The sequence below is a fragment of the Ciona robusta genome, chromosome 7, assembly GCF_009617815.1.
Source record: "Ciona robusta chromosome 7, ASM961781v2".
Classification (NCBI taxonomy): Eukaryota; Metazoa; Chordata; class Ascidiacea; order Phlebobranchia; family Cionidae; genus Ciona; species Ciona robusta.
This window is the reverse complement of record NC_143241.1, coordinates 8,098,122-8,114,910: the sequence shown is the minus strand read 5'-3', so window position 1 is coordinate 8,114,910 and position 16,789 is coordinate 8,098,122.

Genomic DNA, 16,789 nt, shown 5'->3' with positions numbered 1-16,789 from the left:
TTTGTACCAAAACTAAAAAAAATCCGATTTTTTAAAAAAGTCAAAAATGTGAGATTCTACCCCAACGCATGATACCGGTATCATGTGTTTGTACCAAAACTCGAAAAAATCCGATTTTTTTAAAAAGTCAAAAATGTGAGATTCTACCCCAACGTATGATACCGGTATCATGTGTTTGTACCAAAACTAAAAAAAAATCAGTTTTTTGTCAAAGTAAAAAATGTGAGATTCTACCCCAACGCATGATACCGGTATCATGTGTTTGTACCAAAACTCGAAAAAATCCGATTTTTTAAAAAAGTCAAAAATGTGAGATTCTACCCCAACGCATGATACCGGTATCATGTGTTTGTACCAAAACTCGAAAAAATCCGAATTTTTAAAAAAGTCAAAAATGTGAGATTGGACCCCAACGCATGATACCGGTATCATGTGTTCGTACCAAAACTAAAAAAAAAATAATTTTTTGTCAAAGTCAAAATTGTGAAATTCTACCCCAACGCATGATACCGGTATCATGTGTTTGTACCAAAACTCGAAAAAATCCGATTTTTTTAAAAAGTCAAAAATGTGAGATTCTACCCCAACGTATGATACCGGTATCATGTGTTTGTACCAAAACTAAAAAAAAATCAGTTTTTTGTCAAAGTAAAAAATGTGAGATTCTACCCCAACGCATGATACCGGTATCATGTGTTTGTACTAAAACTCAAAAAAATCCGATTTTTTAAAAAAGTAAAAAATGTGAGATTCTACCCCAACGCATGATACCGGTATCATGTGTTTGTACCAAAACTAAAAAAAATCCGATTTTTTAAAAAAGTAAAAAATGTGAGATTCTACCCCAACGCATGATACCGGTATCATGTGTTTGTACCAAAACTCGAAAAAATCCGATTTTTTTAAAAAGTCAAAAATGTGAGATTCTACCCCAACGTATGATACCGGTATCATGTGTTCGTACCAAAACTAAAAAAAATCCGAATTTTTAATAAAGTCAAAAATGTGAGATTGGACCCCAACGCATGATACCGGTATCATGTGTTTGTACCAAAACTAAAAAAAAAATAAGTTTTTTGTCAAAGTCAAAATTGTGAAATTCTACCCCAACGCATGATACCGGTATCATGTGTTTGTACCAAAACTCGAAAAAATCCGATTTTTTAAAAAAGTCAAAATGTGAGATTGGACCCCAACGCATGATACCGGTATCATGTGTTTGTACCAAAACTAAAAAAAATCAGTTTTTTGTCAAAGTAAAAAATGTGAGATTCTACCCCAACGCATGATACCGGTATCATGTGTTTGTACCAAAACTCGAAAAAATCAGATTTTTTAAAAAAGTCAAAAATGTGAGATTCTACCCCAACGCATGATACCGGTATCATGTGTTTGTACCAAAACTAAAAAAAAAATCCGATTTTTTAAAAAAGTAAAAAATGTGAGATTCTACCCCAACGCATGATACCGGTATCATGTGTTTGTACCAAAACTAAAAAAAATCCGATTTTTTAAAAAAGTAAAAAATGTGAGATTCTACCCCAACGCATGATACCGGTATCATGTGTTTGTACCAAAACTCGAAAAAATCCGATTTTTTTAAAAAGTCAAAAATGTGAGATTCTACCCCAACGTATGATACCGGTATCATGTGTTTGTACCAAAACTAAAAAAAAATCAGTTTTTTGTCAAAGTAAAAAATGTGAGATTCTACCCCAACGCATGATACCGGTATCATGTGTTTGTACCAAAACTCGAAAAAATCCGATTTTTTAAAAAAGTCAAAAATGTGAGATTCTACCCCAACGCATGATACCGGTATCATGTGTTTGTACCAAAACTCGAAAAAATCCGATTTTTTTAAAAAGTCAAAAATGTGAGATTCTACCCCAACGTATGATACCGGTATCATGTGTTTGTACCAAAACTAAAAAAAAATCAGTTTTTTGTCAAAGTAAAAAATGTGAGATTCTACCCCAACGCATGATACCGGTATCATGTGTTTGTACCAAAACTCGAAAAAATCCGATTTTTTAAAAAAGTCAAAAATGTGAGATTCTACCCCAACGCATGATACCGGTATCATGTGTTTGTACCAAAACTCGAAAAAATCCGAATTTTTAATAAAGTCAAAAATGTGAGATTGGACCCCAACGCATGATACCGGTATCATGTGTTTGTACCAAAACTAAAAAAAAAAATAAGTTTTGTGTCAAAGTCAAAATTGTGAAATTCTACCCCAACGCATGATACCGGTATCATGTGTTTGTACCAAAACTCGAAAAAATCCGATTTTTTTAAAAAGTCAAAAATGTGAGATTGGACCCCAACGCATGATACCGGTATCATGTGTTTGTACCAAAACTAAAAAAAATCAGTTTTTTGTCAAAGTAAAAAATGTGAGATTCTACCCCAACGCATGATACCGGTATCATGTGTTTGTACCAAAACTCGAAAAAATCAGATTTTTTAAAAAAGTCAAAAATGTGAGATTCTACCCCAACGCATGATACCGGTATCATGTGTTTGTACCAAAACTCGAAAAAATCAGATTTTTTAAAAAAGTCAAAAATGTGAGATTCTACCCCAACGCATGATACCGGTATCATGTGTTTGTACCAAAACTAAAAAAAATCCGATTTTTTAAAAAAGTAAAAAATGTGAGATTCTACCCCAACGCATGATACCGGTATCATGTGTTTGTACCAAAACTAAAAAAAATCCGATTTTTTAAAAAAGTAAAAAATGTGAGATTCTACCCCAACGCATGATACCGGTATCATGTGTTTGTACCAAAACTCGAAAAAATCCGATTTTTTTAAAAAGTCAAAAATGTGAGATTCTACCCCAACGTATGATACCGGTATCATGTGTTTGTACCAAAACTAAAAAAAAATCAGTTTTTTGTCAAAGTAAAAAATGTGAGATTCTACCCCAACGCATGATACCGGTATCATGTGTTTGTACCAAAATTTGAAAAAATCCGATTTTTTAAAAAAGTCAAAAATGTGAGATTCTACCCCAACGCATGATACCGGTATCATGTGTTTGTACCAAAACTCGAAAAAATCAGATTTTTTAAAAAAGTCAAAAATGTGAGATTCTACCCCAACGCATGATACCGGTATCATGTGTTTGTACCAAAACTAAAAAAAATCCGATTTTTTAAAAAAGTAAAAAATGTGAGATTCTACCCCAACGCATGATACCGGTATCATGTGTTTGTACCAAAACTCGAAAAAATCCGATTTTTTTAAAAAGTCAAAAATGTGAGATTCTACCCCAACGTATGATACCGGTATCATGTGTTTGTACCAAAACTAAAAAAAAATCAGTTTTTTGTCAAAGTAAAAAATGTGAGATTCTACCCCAACGCATGATACCGGTATCATGTGTTTGTACCAAAATTTGAAAAAATCCGATTTTTTAAAAAAGTCAAAAATGTGAGATTCTACCCCAACGCATGATACCGGTATCATGTGTTTGTACCAAAACTCGAAAAAATCAGATTTTTTAAAAAAGTCAAAAATGTGAGATTCTACCCCAACGCATGATACCGGTATCATGTGTTTGTACCAAAACTAAAAAAAATCCGATTTTTTAAAAAAGTAAAAAATGTGAGATTCTACCCCAACGCATGATACCGGTATCATGTGTTTGTACCAAAACTCGAAAAAATCCGATTTTTTTAAAAAGTCAAAAATGTGAGATTCTACCCCAACGTATGATACCGGTATCATGTGTTTGTACCAAAACTAAAAAAAAATCAGTTTTTTGTCAAAGTAAAAAATGTGAGATTCTACCCCAACGCATGATACCGGTATCATGTGTTTGTACCAAAATTTGAAAAAATCCGATTTTTTAAAAAAGTCAAAAATGTGAGATTCTACCCCAACGCATGATACCGGTATCATGTGTTTGTACCAAAACTCGAAAAAATCAGATTTTTTAAAAAAGTCAAAAATGTGAGATTCTACCCCAACGCATGATACCGGTATCATGTGTTTGTACCAAAACTAAAAAAAATCCGATTTTTTAAAAAAGTAAAAAATGTGAGATTCTACCCCAACGCATGATACCGGTATCATGTGTTTGTACCAAAACTAAAAAAAATCCGATTTTTTAAAAAAGTAAAAAATGTGAGATTCTACCAAAACTCGAAAAAATCCGATTTTTTTTTTTTGAACTCTCAACCCAACAACCCAAAAAGGTATCATGTGTTTGTACCAAAACTCGAAAAAATCCGATTTTTTTAAAAAGTCAAAAATGTGAGATTCTACCCCAACGTATGATACCGGTATCATGTGTTTGTACCAAAACTAAAAAAAATCAGTTTTTTGTCAAAGTAAAAAATGTGAGATTCTACCCCAACGCATGATACCGGTATCATGTGTTTGTACCAAAATTTGAAAAAATCCGATTTTTTAAAAAAGTCAAAAATGTGAGATTCTACCCCAACGCATGATACCGGTATCATGTGTTTGTACCAAAACTCGAAAAAATCCGATTTTTTAAAAAAGTCAAAATGTGAGATTGGACCCCAACGCATGATACCGGTATCATGTGTTTGTACCAAAACTAAAAAAAATCAGTTTTTTGTCAAAGTAAAAAATGTGAGATTCTACCCCAACGCATGATACCGGTATCATGTGTTTGTACCAAAACTCGAAAAAATCAGATTTTTTAAAAAAGTCAAAAATGTGAGATTCTACCCCAACGCATGATACCGGTATCATGTGTTTGTACCAAAACTAAAAAAAAAATCCGATTTTTTAAAAAAGTAAAAAATGTGAGATTCTACCCCAACGCATGATACCGGTATCATGTGTTTGTACCAAAACTAAAAAAAATCCGATTTTTTAAAAAAGTAAAAAATGTGAGATTCTACCCCAACGCATGATACCGGTATCATGTGTTTGTACCAAAACTCGAAAAAATCCGATTTTTTTAAAAAGTCAAAAATGTGAGATTCTACCCCAACGTATGATACCGGTATCATGTGTTTGTACCAAAACTAAAAAAAAATCAGTTTTTTGTCAAAGTAAAAAATGTGAGATTCTACCCCAACGCATGATACCGGTATCATGTGTTTGTACCAAAACTCGAAAAAATCCGATTTTTTAAAAAAGTCAAAAATGTGAGATTCTACCCCAACGCATGATACCGGTATCATGTGTTTGTACCAAAACTCGAAAAAATCCGATTTTTTTAAAAAGTCAAAAATGTGAGATTCTACCCCAACGTATGATACCGGTATCATGTGTTTGTACCAAAACTAAAAAAAAATCAGTTTTTTGTCAAAGTAAAAAATGTGAGATTCTACCCCAACGCATGATACCGGTATCATGTGTTTGTACCAAAACTCGAAAAAATCCGATTTTTTAAAAAAGTCAAAAATGTGAGATTCTACCCCAACGCATGATACCGGTATCATGTGTTTGTACCAAAACTCGAAAAAATCCGAATTTTTAATAAAGTCAAAAATGTGAGATTGGACCCCAACGCATGATACCGGTATCATGTGTTTGTACCAAAACTAAAAAAAAAATAAGTTTTGTGTCAAAGTCAAAATTGTGAAATTCTACCCCAACGCATGATACCGGTATCATGTGTTTGTACCAAAACTCGAAAAAATCCGATTTTTTTAAAAAGTCAAAAATGTGAGATTGGACCCCAACGCATGATACCGGTATCATGTGTTTGTACCAAAACTAAAAAAAAATCAGTTTTTTGTCAAAGTAAAAAATGTGAGATTCTACCCCAACGCATGATACCGGTATCATGTGTTTGTACCAAAACTCGAAAAAATCAGATTTTTTAAAAAAGTCAAAAATGTGAGATTCTACCCCAACGCATGATACCGGTATCATGTGTTTGTACCAAAACTCGAAAAAATCAGATTTTTTAAAAAAGTCAAAAATGTGAGATTCTACCCCAACGCATGATACCGGTATCATGTGTTTGTACCAAAACTAAAAAAAATCCGATTTTTTAAAAAAGTAAAAAATGTGAGATTCTACCCCAACGCATGATACCGGTATCATGTGTTTGTACCAAAACTAAAAAAAATCCGATTTTTTAAAAAAGTAAAAAATGTGAGATTCTACCCCAACGCATGATACCGGTATCATGTGTTTGTACCAAAACTCGAAAAAATCCGATTTTTTTAAAAAGTCAAAAATGTGAGATTCTACCCCAACGTATGATACCGGTATCATGTGTTTGTACCAAAACTAAAAAAAAATCAGTTTTTTGTCAAAGTAAAAAATGTGAGATTCTACCCCAACGCATGATACCGGTATCATGTGTTTGTACCAAAATTTGAAAAAATCCGATTTTTTAAAAAAGTCAAAAATGTGAGATTCTACCCCAACGCATGATACCGGTATCATGTGTTTGTACCAAAACTCGAAAAAATCAGATTTTTTAAAAAAGTCAAAAATGTGAGATTCTACCCCAACGCATGATACCGGTATCATGTGTTTGTACCAAAACTAAAAAAAATCCGATTTTTTAAAAAAGTAAAAAATGTGAGATTCTACCCCAACGCATGATACCGGTATCATGTGTTTGTACCAAAACTCGAAAAAATCCGATTTTTTTAAAAAGTCAAAAATGTGAGATTCTACCCCAACGTATGATACCGGTATCATGTGTTTGTACCAAAACTAAAAAAAAATCAGTTTTTTGTCAAAGTAAAAAATGTGAGATTCTACCCCAACGCATGATACCGGTATCATGTGTTTGTACCAAAATTTGAAAAAATCCGATTTTTTAAAAAAGTCAAAAATGTGAGATTCTACCCCAACGCATGATACCGGTATCATGTGTTTGTACCAAAACTCGAAAAAATCAGATTTTTTAAAAAAGTCAAAAATGTGAGATTCTACCCCAACGCATGATACCGGTATCATGTGTTTGTACCAAAACTAAAAAAAATCCGATTTTTTAAAAAAGTAAAAAATGTGAGATTCTACCCCAACGCATGATACCGGTATCATGTGTTTGTACCAAAACTCGAAAAAATCCGATTTTTTTAAAAAGTCAAAAATGTGAGATTCTACCCCAACGTATGATACCGGTATCATGTGTTTGTACCAAAACTAAAAAAAAATCAGTTTTTTGTCAAAGTAAAAAATGTGAGATTCTACCCCAACGCATGATACCGGTATCATGTGTTTGTACCAAAATTTGAAAAAATCCGATTTTTTAAAAAAGTCAAAAATGTGAGATTCTACCCCAACGCATGATACCGGTATCATGTGTTTGTACCAAAACTCGAAAAAATCAGATTTTTTAAAAAAGTCAAAAATGTGAGATTCTACCCCAACGCATGATACCGGTATCATGTGTTTGTACCAAAACTAAAAAAAATCCGATTTTTTAAAAAAGTAAAAAATGTGAGATTCTACCCCAACGCATGATACCGGTATCATGTGTTTGTACCAAAACTAAAAAAAATCCGATTTTTTAAAAAAGTAAAAAATGTGAGATTCTACCAAAACTCGAAAAAATCCGATTTTTTTAAAAAGTCAAAATGTGAGATTCTACCCCAACGTATGATACCGGTATCATGTGTTTGTACCAAAACTAAAAAAAAATCAGTTTTTTGTCAAAGTAAAAAATGTGAGATTCTACCCCAACGCATGATACCGGTATCATGTGTTTGTACCAAAATTTGAAAAAATCCGATTTTTTAAAAAAGTCAAAAATGTGAGATTCTACCCCAACGCATGATACCGGTATCATGTGTTTGTACCAAAACTAAAAAAAATCCGATTTTTTAAAAAAGTAAAAAATGTGAGATTCTACCCCAACGCATGATACCGGTATCATGTGTTTGTACCAAAACTAAAAAAAATCCGATTTTTTAAAAAAGTAAAAAATGTGAGATTCTACCCAACGCATGATACCGGTATCATGTGTTTGTACCAAAACTCGAAAAAATCCGATTTTTTTAAAAAGTCAAAAATGTGAGATTCTACCCCAACGTATGATACCGGTATCATGTGTTTGTACCAAAACTAAAAAAAAATCAGTTTTTTGTCAAAGTAAAAAATGTGAGATTCTACCCCAACGCATGATACCGGTATCATGTGTTTGTACCAAAACTCGAAAAAATCCGAATTTTTAAAAAAGTCAAAAATGTGAGATTGGACCCCAACGCATGATACCGGTATCATGTGTTTGTACCAAAACTAAAAAAAAAAATAAGTTTTTTGTCAAAGTCAAAATTGTGAAATTCTACCCCAACGCATGATACCGGTATCATGTGTTTGTACCAAAACTCGAAAAAATCCGATTTTTTAAAAAAGTCAAAAATGTGAGATTGGACCCCAACGCATGATACCGGTATCATGTGTTTGTACCAAAACTAAAAAAAAATCAGTTTTTTGTCAAAGTAAAAAATGTGAGATTCTACCCCAACGCATGATACCGGTATCATGTGTTTGTAGCAAAACTCGAAAAAATCAGATTTTTTAAAAAAGTAAAAAATGTGAGATTCTACCCCAACGCATGATACCGGTATCATGTGTTTGTACCAAAACTAAAAAAAATCCGATTTTTTAAAAAAGTAAAAAATGTGAGATTCTACCCCAACGCATGATACCGGTATCATGTGTTTGTACCAAAACTGGAAAAAATCCGATTTTTTTAAAAAGTCAAAATGTGAGATTCTACCCCAACGCATGATACCGGTATCATGTGTTTGTACCAAAACTCGAAAAAATCAGATTTTTTAAAAAAGTCAAAAATGTGAGATTCTACCCCAACGCATGATACCGGTATCATGTGTTTGTACCAAAACTAAAAAAAAAATCCGATTTTTTAAAAAAGTAAAAAATGTGAGATTCTACCCCAACGCATGATACCGGTATCATGTGTTTGTACCAAAACTAAAAAAAATCCGATTTTTTAAAAAAGTAAAAAATGTGAGATTCTACCCCAACGCATGATACCGGTATCATGTGTTTGTACCAAAACTCGAAAAAATCCGATTTTTTTAAAAAGTCAAAAATGTGAGATTCTACCCCAACGTATGATACCGGTATCATGTGTTTGTACCAAAACTAAAAAAAAATCAGTTTTTTGTCAAAGTAAAAAATGTGAGATTCTACCCCAACGCATGATACCGGTATCATGTGTTTGTACCAAAACTCGAAAAAATCCGATTTTTTAAAAAAGTCAAAAATGTGAGATTCTACCCCAACGCATGATACCGGTATCATGTGTTTGTACCAAAACTCGAAAAAATCCGATTTTTTTAAAAAGTCAAAATGTGAGATTCTACCCCAACGTATGATACCGGTATCATGTGTTTGTACCAAAACTAAAAAAAAATCAGTTTTTTGTCAAAGTAAAAAATGTGAGATTCTACCCCAACGCATGATACCGGTATCATGTGTTTGTACCAAAACTCGAAAAAATCCGATTTTTTAAAAAAGTCAAAAATGTGAGATTCTACCCCAACGCATGATACCGGTATCATGTGTTTGTACCAAAACTCGAAAAAATCCGAATTTTTAATAAAGTCAAAAATGTGAGATTGGACCCCAACGCATGATACCGGTATCATGTGTTTGTACCAAAACTAAAAAAAAAAATAAGTTTTGTGTCAAAGTCAAAATTGTGAAATTCTACCCCAACGCATGATACCGGTATCATGTGTTTGTACCAAAACTCGAAAAAATCCGATTTTTTTAAAAAGTCAAAAATGTGAGATTGGACCCCAACGCATGATACCGGTATCATGTGTTTGTACCAAAACTAAAAAAAAATCAGTTTTTTGTCAAAGTAAAAAATGTGAGATTCTACCCCAACGCATGATACCGGTATCATGTGTTTGTACCAAAACTCGAAAAAATCAGATTTTTTAAAAAAGTCAAAAATGTGAGATTCTACCCCAACGCATGATACCGGTATCATGTGTTTGTACCAAAACTCGAAAAAATCAGATTTTTTAAAAAAGTCAAAAATGTGAGATTCTACCCCAACGCATGATACCGGTATCATGTGTTTGTACCAAAACTAAAAAAAAATCCGATTTTTTAAAAAAGTAAAAAATGTGAGATTCTACCCCAACGCATGATACCGGTATCATGTGTTTGTACCAAAACTAAAAAAAATCCGATTTTTTAAAAAAGTAAAAAATGTGAGATTCTACCCCAACGCATGATACCGGTATCATGTGTTTGTACCAAAACTCGAAAAAATCCGATTTTTTTAAAAAGTCAAAAATGTGAGATTCTACCCCAACGTATGATACCGGTATCATGTGTTTGTACCAAAACTAAAAAAAAATCAGTTTTTTGTCAAAGTAAAAAATGTGAGATTCTACCCCAACGCATGATACCGGTATCATGTGTTTGTACCAAAATTTGAAAAAATCCGATTTTTTAAAAAAGTCAAAAATGTGAGATTCTACCCCAACGCATGATACCGGTATCATGTGTTTGTACCAAAACTCGAAAAAATCAGATTTTTTAAAAAAGTCAAAAATGTGAGATTCTACCCCAACGCATGATACCGGTATCATGTGTTTGTACCAAAACTAAAAAAAATCCGATTTTTTAAAAAAGTAAAAAATGTGAGATTCTACCCCAACGCATGATACCGGTATCATGTGTTTGTACCAAAACTCGAAAAAATCCGATTTTTTTAAAAAGTCAAAAATGTGAGATTCTACCCCAACGTATGATACCGGTATCATGTGTTTGTACCAAAACTAAAAAAAAATCAGTTTTTTGTCAAAGTAAAAAATGTGAGATTCTACCCCAACGCATGATACCGGTATCATGTGTTTGTACCAAAATTTGAAAAAATCCGATTTTTTAAAAAAGTCAAAAATGTGAGATTCTACCCCAACGCATGATACCGGTATCATGTGTTTGTACCAAAACTCGAAAAAATCAGATTTTTTAAAAAAGTCAAAAATGTGAGATTCTACCCCAACGCATGATACCGGTATCATGTGTTTGTACCAAAACTAAAAAAAATCCGATTTTTTAAAAAAGTAAAAAATGTGAGATTCTACCCCAACGCATGATACCGGTATCATGTGTTTGTACCAAAACTCGAAAAAATCCGATTTTTTTAAAAAGTCAAAAATGTGAGATTCTACCCCAACGTATGATACCGGTATCATGTGTTTGTACCAAAACTAAAAAAAAATCAGTTTTTTGTCAAAGTAAAAAATGTGAGATTCTACCCCAACGCATGATACCGGTATCATGTGTTTGTACCAAAATTTGAAAAAATCCGATTTTTTAAAAAAGTCAAAAATGTGAGATTCTACCCCAACGCATGATACCGGTATCATGTGTTTGTACCAAAACTCGAAAAAATCAGATTTTTTAAAAAAGTCAAAAATGTGAGATTCTACCCCAACGCATGATACCGGTATCATGTGTTTGTACCAAAACTAAAAAAAATCCGATTTTTTAAAAAAGTAAAAAATGTGAGATTCTACCCCAACGCATGATACCGGTATCATGTGTTTGTACCAAAACTAAAAAAAATCCGATTTTTTAAAAAAGTAAAAAATGTGAGATTCTACCAAAACTCGAAAAAATCCGATTTTTTTTTTTGAACTCTCAACCCAACAACCCAAAAAGGTATCATGTGTTTGTACCAAAACTCGAAAAAATCCGATTTTTTTAAAAAGTCAAAAATGTGAGATTCTACCCCAACGTATGATACCGGTATCATGTGTTTGTACCAAAACTAAAAAAAATCAGTTTTTTGTCAAAGTAAAAAATGTGAGATTCTACCCCAACGCATGATACCGGTATCATGTGTTTGTACCAAAATTTGAAAAAATCCGATTTTTTAAAAAAGTCAAAAATGTGAGATTCTACCCCAACGCATGATACCGGTATCATGTGTTTGTACCAAAACTCGAAAAAATCCGATTTTTTAAAAAAGTCAAAATGTGAGATTGGACCCCAACGCATGATACCGGTATCATGTGTTTGTACCAAAACTAAAAAAAATCAGTTTTTTGTCAAAGTAAAAAATGTGAGATTCTACCCCAACGCATGATACCGGTATCATGTGTTTGTACCAAAACTCGAAAAAATCAGATTTTTTAAAAAAGTCAAAAATGTGAGATTCTACCCCAACGCATGATACCGGTATCATGTGTTTGTACCAAAACTAAAAAAAAAATCCGATTTTTTAAAAAAGTAAAAAATGTGAGATTCTACCCCAACGCATGATACCGGTATCATGTGTTTGTACCAAAACTAAAAAAAATCCGATTTTTTAAAAAAGTAAAAAATGTGAGATTCTACCCCAACGCATGATACCGGTATCATGTGTTTGTACCAAAACTCGAAAAAATCCGATTTTTTTAAAAAGTCAAAAATGTGAGATTCTACCCCAACGTATGATACCGGTATCATGTGTTTGTACCAAAACTAAAAAAAAATCAGTTTTTTGTCAAAGTAAAAAATGTGAGATTCTACCCCAACGCATGATACCGGTATCATGTGTTTGTACCAAAACTCGAAAAAATCCGATTTTTTAAAAAAGTCAAAAATGTGAGATTCTACCCCAACGCATGATACCGGTATCATGTGTTTGTACCAAAACTCGAAAAAATCCGATTTTTTTAAAAAGTCAAAAATGTGAGATTCTACCCCAACGTATGATACCGGTATCATGTGTTTGTACCAAAACTAAAAAAAAATCAGTTTTTTTGTCAAAGTAAAAAATGTGAGATTCTACCCCAACGCATGATACCGGTATCATGTGTTTGTACCAAAACTCGAAAAAATCCGATTTTTTAAAAAAGTCAAAAATGTGAGATTCTACCCCAACGCATGATACCGGTATCATGTGTTTGTACCAAAACTCGAAAAAATCCGAATTTTTAATAAAGTCAAAAATGTGAGATTGGACCCCAACGCATGATACCGGTATCATGTGTTTGTACCAAAACTAAAAAAAAAATAAGTTTTGTGTCAAAGTCAAAATTGTGAAATTCTACCCCAACGCATGATACCGGTATCATGTGTTTGTACCAAAACTCGAAAAAATCCGATTTTTTTAAAAAGTCAAAAATGTGAGATTGGACCCCAACGCATGATACCGGTATCATGTGTTTGTACCAAAACTAAAAAAAAATCAGTTTTTTGTCAAAGTAAAAAATGTGAGATTCTACCCCAACGCATGATACCGGTATCATGTGTTTGTACCAAAACTCGAAAAAATCAGATTTTTTAAAAAAGTCAAAAATGTGAGATTCTACCCCAACGCATGATACCGGTATCATGTGTTTGTACCAAAACTCGAAAAAATCAGATTTTTTAAAAAAGTCAAAAATGTGAGATTCTACCCCAACGCATGATACCGGTATCATGTGTTTGTACCAAAACTAAAAAAATCCGATTTTTTAAAAAAGTAAAAAATGTGAGATTCTACCCCAACGCATGATACCGGTATCATGTGTTTGTACCAAAACTAAAAAAAATCCGATTTTTTAAAAAAGTAAAAAATGTGAGATTCTACCCCAACGCATGATACCGGTATCATGTGTTTGTACCAAAACTCGAAAAAATCCGATTTTTTTAAAAAGTCAAAAATGTGAGATTCTACCCCAACGTATGATACCGGTATCATGTGTTTGTACCAAAACTAAAAAAAATCAGTTTTTTGTCAAAGTAAAAAATGTGAGATTCTACCCCAACGCATGATACCGGTATCATGTGTTTGTACCAAAATTTGAAAAAAATCCGATTTTTTAAAAAAGTCAAAAATGTGAGATTCTACCCCAACGCATGATACCGGTATCATGTGTTTGTACCAAAACTCGAAAAAATCAGATTTTTTAAAAAAGTCAAAAATGTGAGATTCTACCCCAACGCATGATACCGGTATCATGTGTTTGTACCAAAACTAAAAAAAATCCGATTTTTTAAAAAAGTAAAAAATGTGAGATTCTACCCCAACGCATGATACCGGTATCATGTGTTTGTACCAAAACTCGAAAAAATCCGATTTTTTTAAAAAGTCAAAAATGTGAGATTCTACCCCAACGTATGATACCGGTATCATGTGTTTGTACCAAAACTAAAAAAAAATCAGTTTTTTGTCAAAGTAAAAATGTGAGATTCTACCCCAACGCATGATACCGGTATCATGTGTTGTACCAAAATTTGAAAAAATCCGATTTTTTAAAAAAGTCAAAAATGTGAGATTCTACCCCAACGCATGATACCGGTATCATGTGTTTGTACCAAAACTCGAAAAAATCAGATTTTTTAAAAAAGTCAAAAATGTGAGATTCTACCCCAACGCATGATACCGGTATCATGTGTTTGTACCAAAACTAAAAAAAATCCGATTTTTTAAAAAAGTAAAAAATGTGAGATTCTACCCCAACGCATGATACCGGTATCATGTGTTTGTACCAAAACTCGAAAAAATCCGATTTTTTTAAAAAGTCAAAAATGTGAGATTCTACCCCAACGTATGATACCGGTATCATGTGTTTGTACCAAAACTAAAAAAAAATCAGTTTTTTGTCAAAGTAAAAAATGTGAGATTCTACCCCAACGCATGATACCGGTATCATGTGTTTGTACCAAAATTTGAAAAAATCCGATTTTTTAAAAAAGTCAAAAATGTGAGATTCTACCCCAACGCATGATACCGGTATCATGTGTTTGTACCAAAACTCGAAAAAATCAGATTTTTTAAAAAAGTCAAAAATGTGAGATTCTACCCCAACGCATGATACCGGTATCATGTGTTTGTACCAAAACTAAAAAAAATCCGATTTTTTAAAAAAGTAAAAAATGTGAGATTCTACCCCAACGCATGATACCGGTATCATGTGTTTGTACCAAAACTAAAAAAAATCCGATTTTTTAAAAAAGTAAAAAATGTGAGATTCTACCAAAACTCGAAAAAATCCGATTTTTTTAAAAAGTCAAAAATGTGAGATTCTACCCCAACGTATGATACCGGTATCATGTGTTTGTACCAAAACTAAAAAAAAATCAGTTTTTTGTCAAAGTAAAAAATGTGAGATTCTACCCCAACGCATGATACCGGTATCATGTGTTTGTACCAAAATTTGAAAAAATCCGATTTTTTAAAAAAGTCAAAAATGTGAGATTCTACCCCAACGCATGATACCGGTATCATGTGTTTGTACCAAAACTAAAAAAAATCCGATTTTTTAAAAAAGTAAAAAATGTGAGATTCTACCCCAACGCATGATACCGGTATCATGTGTTTGTACCAAAACTAAAAAAAATCCGATTTTTTAAAAAAGTAAAAAATGTGAGATTCTACCCCAACGCATGATACCGGTATCATGTGTTTGTACCAAAACTCGAAAAAATCCGATTTTTTTAAAAAGTCAAAAATGTGAGATTCTACCCCAACGTATGATACCGGTATCATGTGTTTGTACCAAAACTAAAAAAAAATCAGTTTTTTGTCAAAGTAAAAAATGTGAGATTCTACCCCAACGCATGATACCGGTATCATGTGTTTGTACCAAAACTCGAAAAAATCCGAATTTTTAAAAAAGTCAAAAATGTGAGATTGGACCCCAACGCATGATACCGGTATCATGTGTTTGTACCAAAACTAAAAAAAAAATAAGTTTTTTGTCAAAGTCAAAATTGTGAAATTCTACCCCAACGCATGATACCGGTATCATGTGTTTGTACCAAAACTCGAAAAAATCCGATTTTTTAAAAAAGTCAAAAATGTGAGATTGGACCCCAACGCATGATACCGGTATCATGTGTTTGTACCAAAACTAAAAAAAAATCAGTTTTTTGTCAAAGTAAAAAATGTGAGATTCTACCCCAACGCATGATACCGGTATCATGTGTTTGTAGCAAAACTCGAAAAAATCAGATTTTTTAAAAAAGTAAAAAATGTGAGATTCTACCCCAACGCATGATACCGGTATCATGTGTTTGTACCAAAACTAAAAAAAATCCGATTTTTTAAAAAAGTAAAAAATGTGAGATTCTACCCCAACGCATGATACCGGTATCATGTGTTTGTACCAAAACTGGAAAAAATCCGATTTTTTTAAAAAGTCAAAATGTGAGATTCTACCCCAACGTATGATACCGGTATCATGTGTTTGTACCAAAACTAAAAAAAAATCAGTTTTTTGTCAAAGTAAAAAATGTGAGATTCTACCCCAACGCATGATACCGGTATCATGTGTTTGTACCAAAACTCGAAAAAATCCGATTTTTTAAAAAAGTCAAAAATGTGAGATTCTCCCCCAACGCATGATACCGGTATCATGTGTTTGTACCAAAACTCGAAAAAATCCGAATTTTTAAAAAAGTCAAAAAATGTGAGATTGGACCCCAACGCATGATACCGGTATCATGTGTTTGTACCAAAACTAAAAAAAAAATAAGTTTTTTGTCAAAGTCAAAATTGTGAAATTCTACCCCAACGCATGATACCGGTATCATGTGTTTGTACCAAAACTCGAAAAAATCCGATTTTTTAAAAAAGTCAAAAATGTGAGATTGGACCCCAACGCATGATACCGGTATCATGTGTTTGTACCAAAACTAAAAAAAAATCAGTTTTTTGTCAAAGTAAAAAATGTGAGATTCTACCCCAACGCATGATACCGGTATCATGTGTTTGTACCAAAACTCGAAAAAATCAGATTTTTTAAAAAAGTCAAAAATGTGAGATTCTACCCCAACGCATGATACCGGTATCATGTGTTTGTACCAAAACTAAAAAAAATCCGATTTTTTAAAAAAGTCAAAAATGTGAGATTCTACCCCAA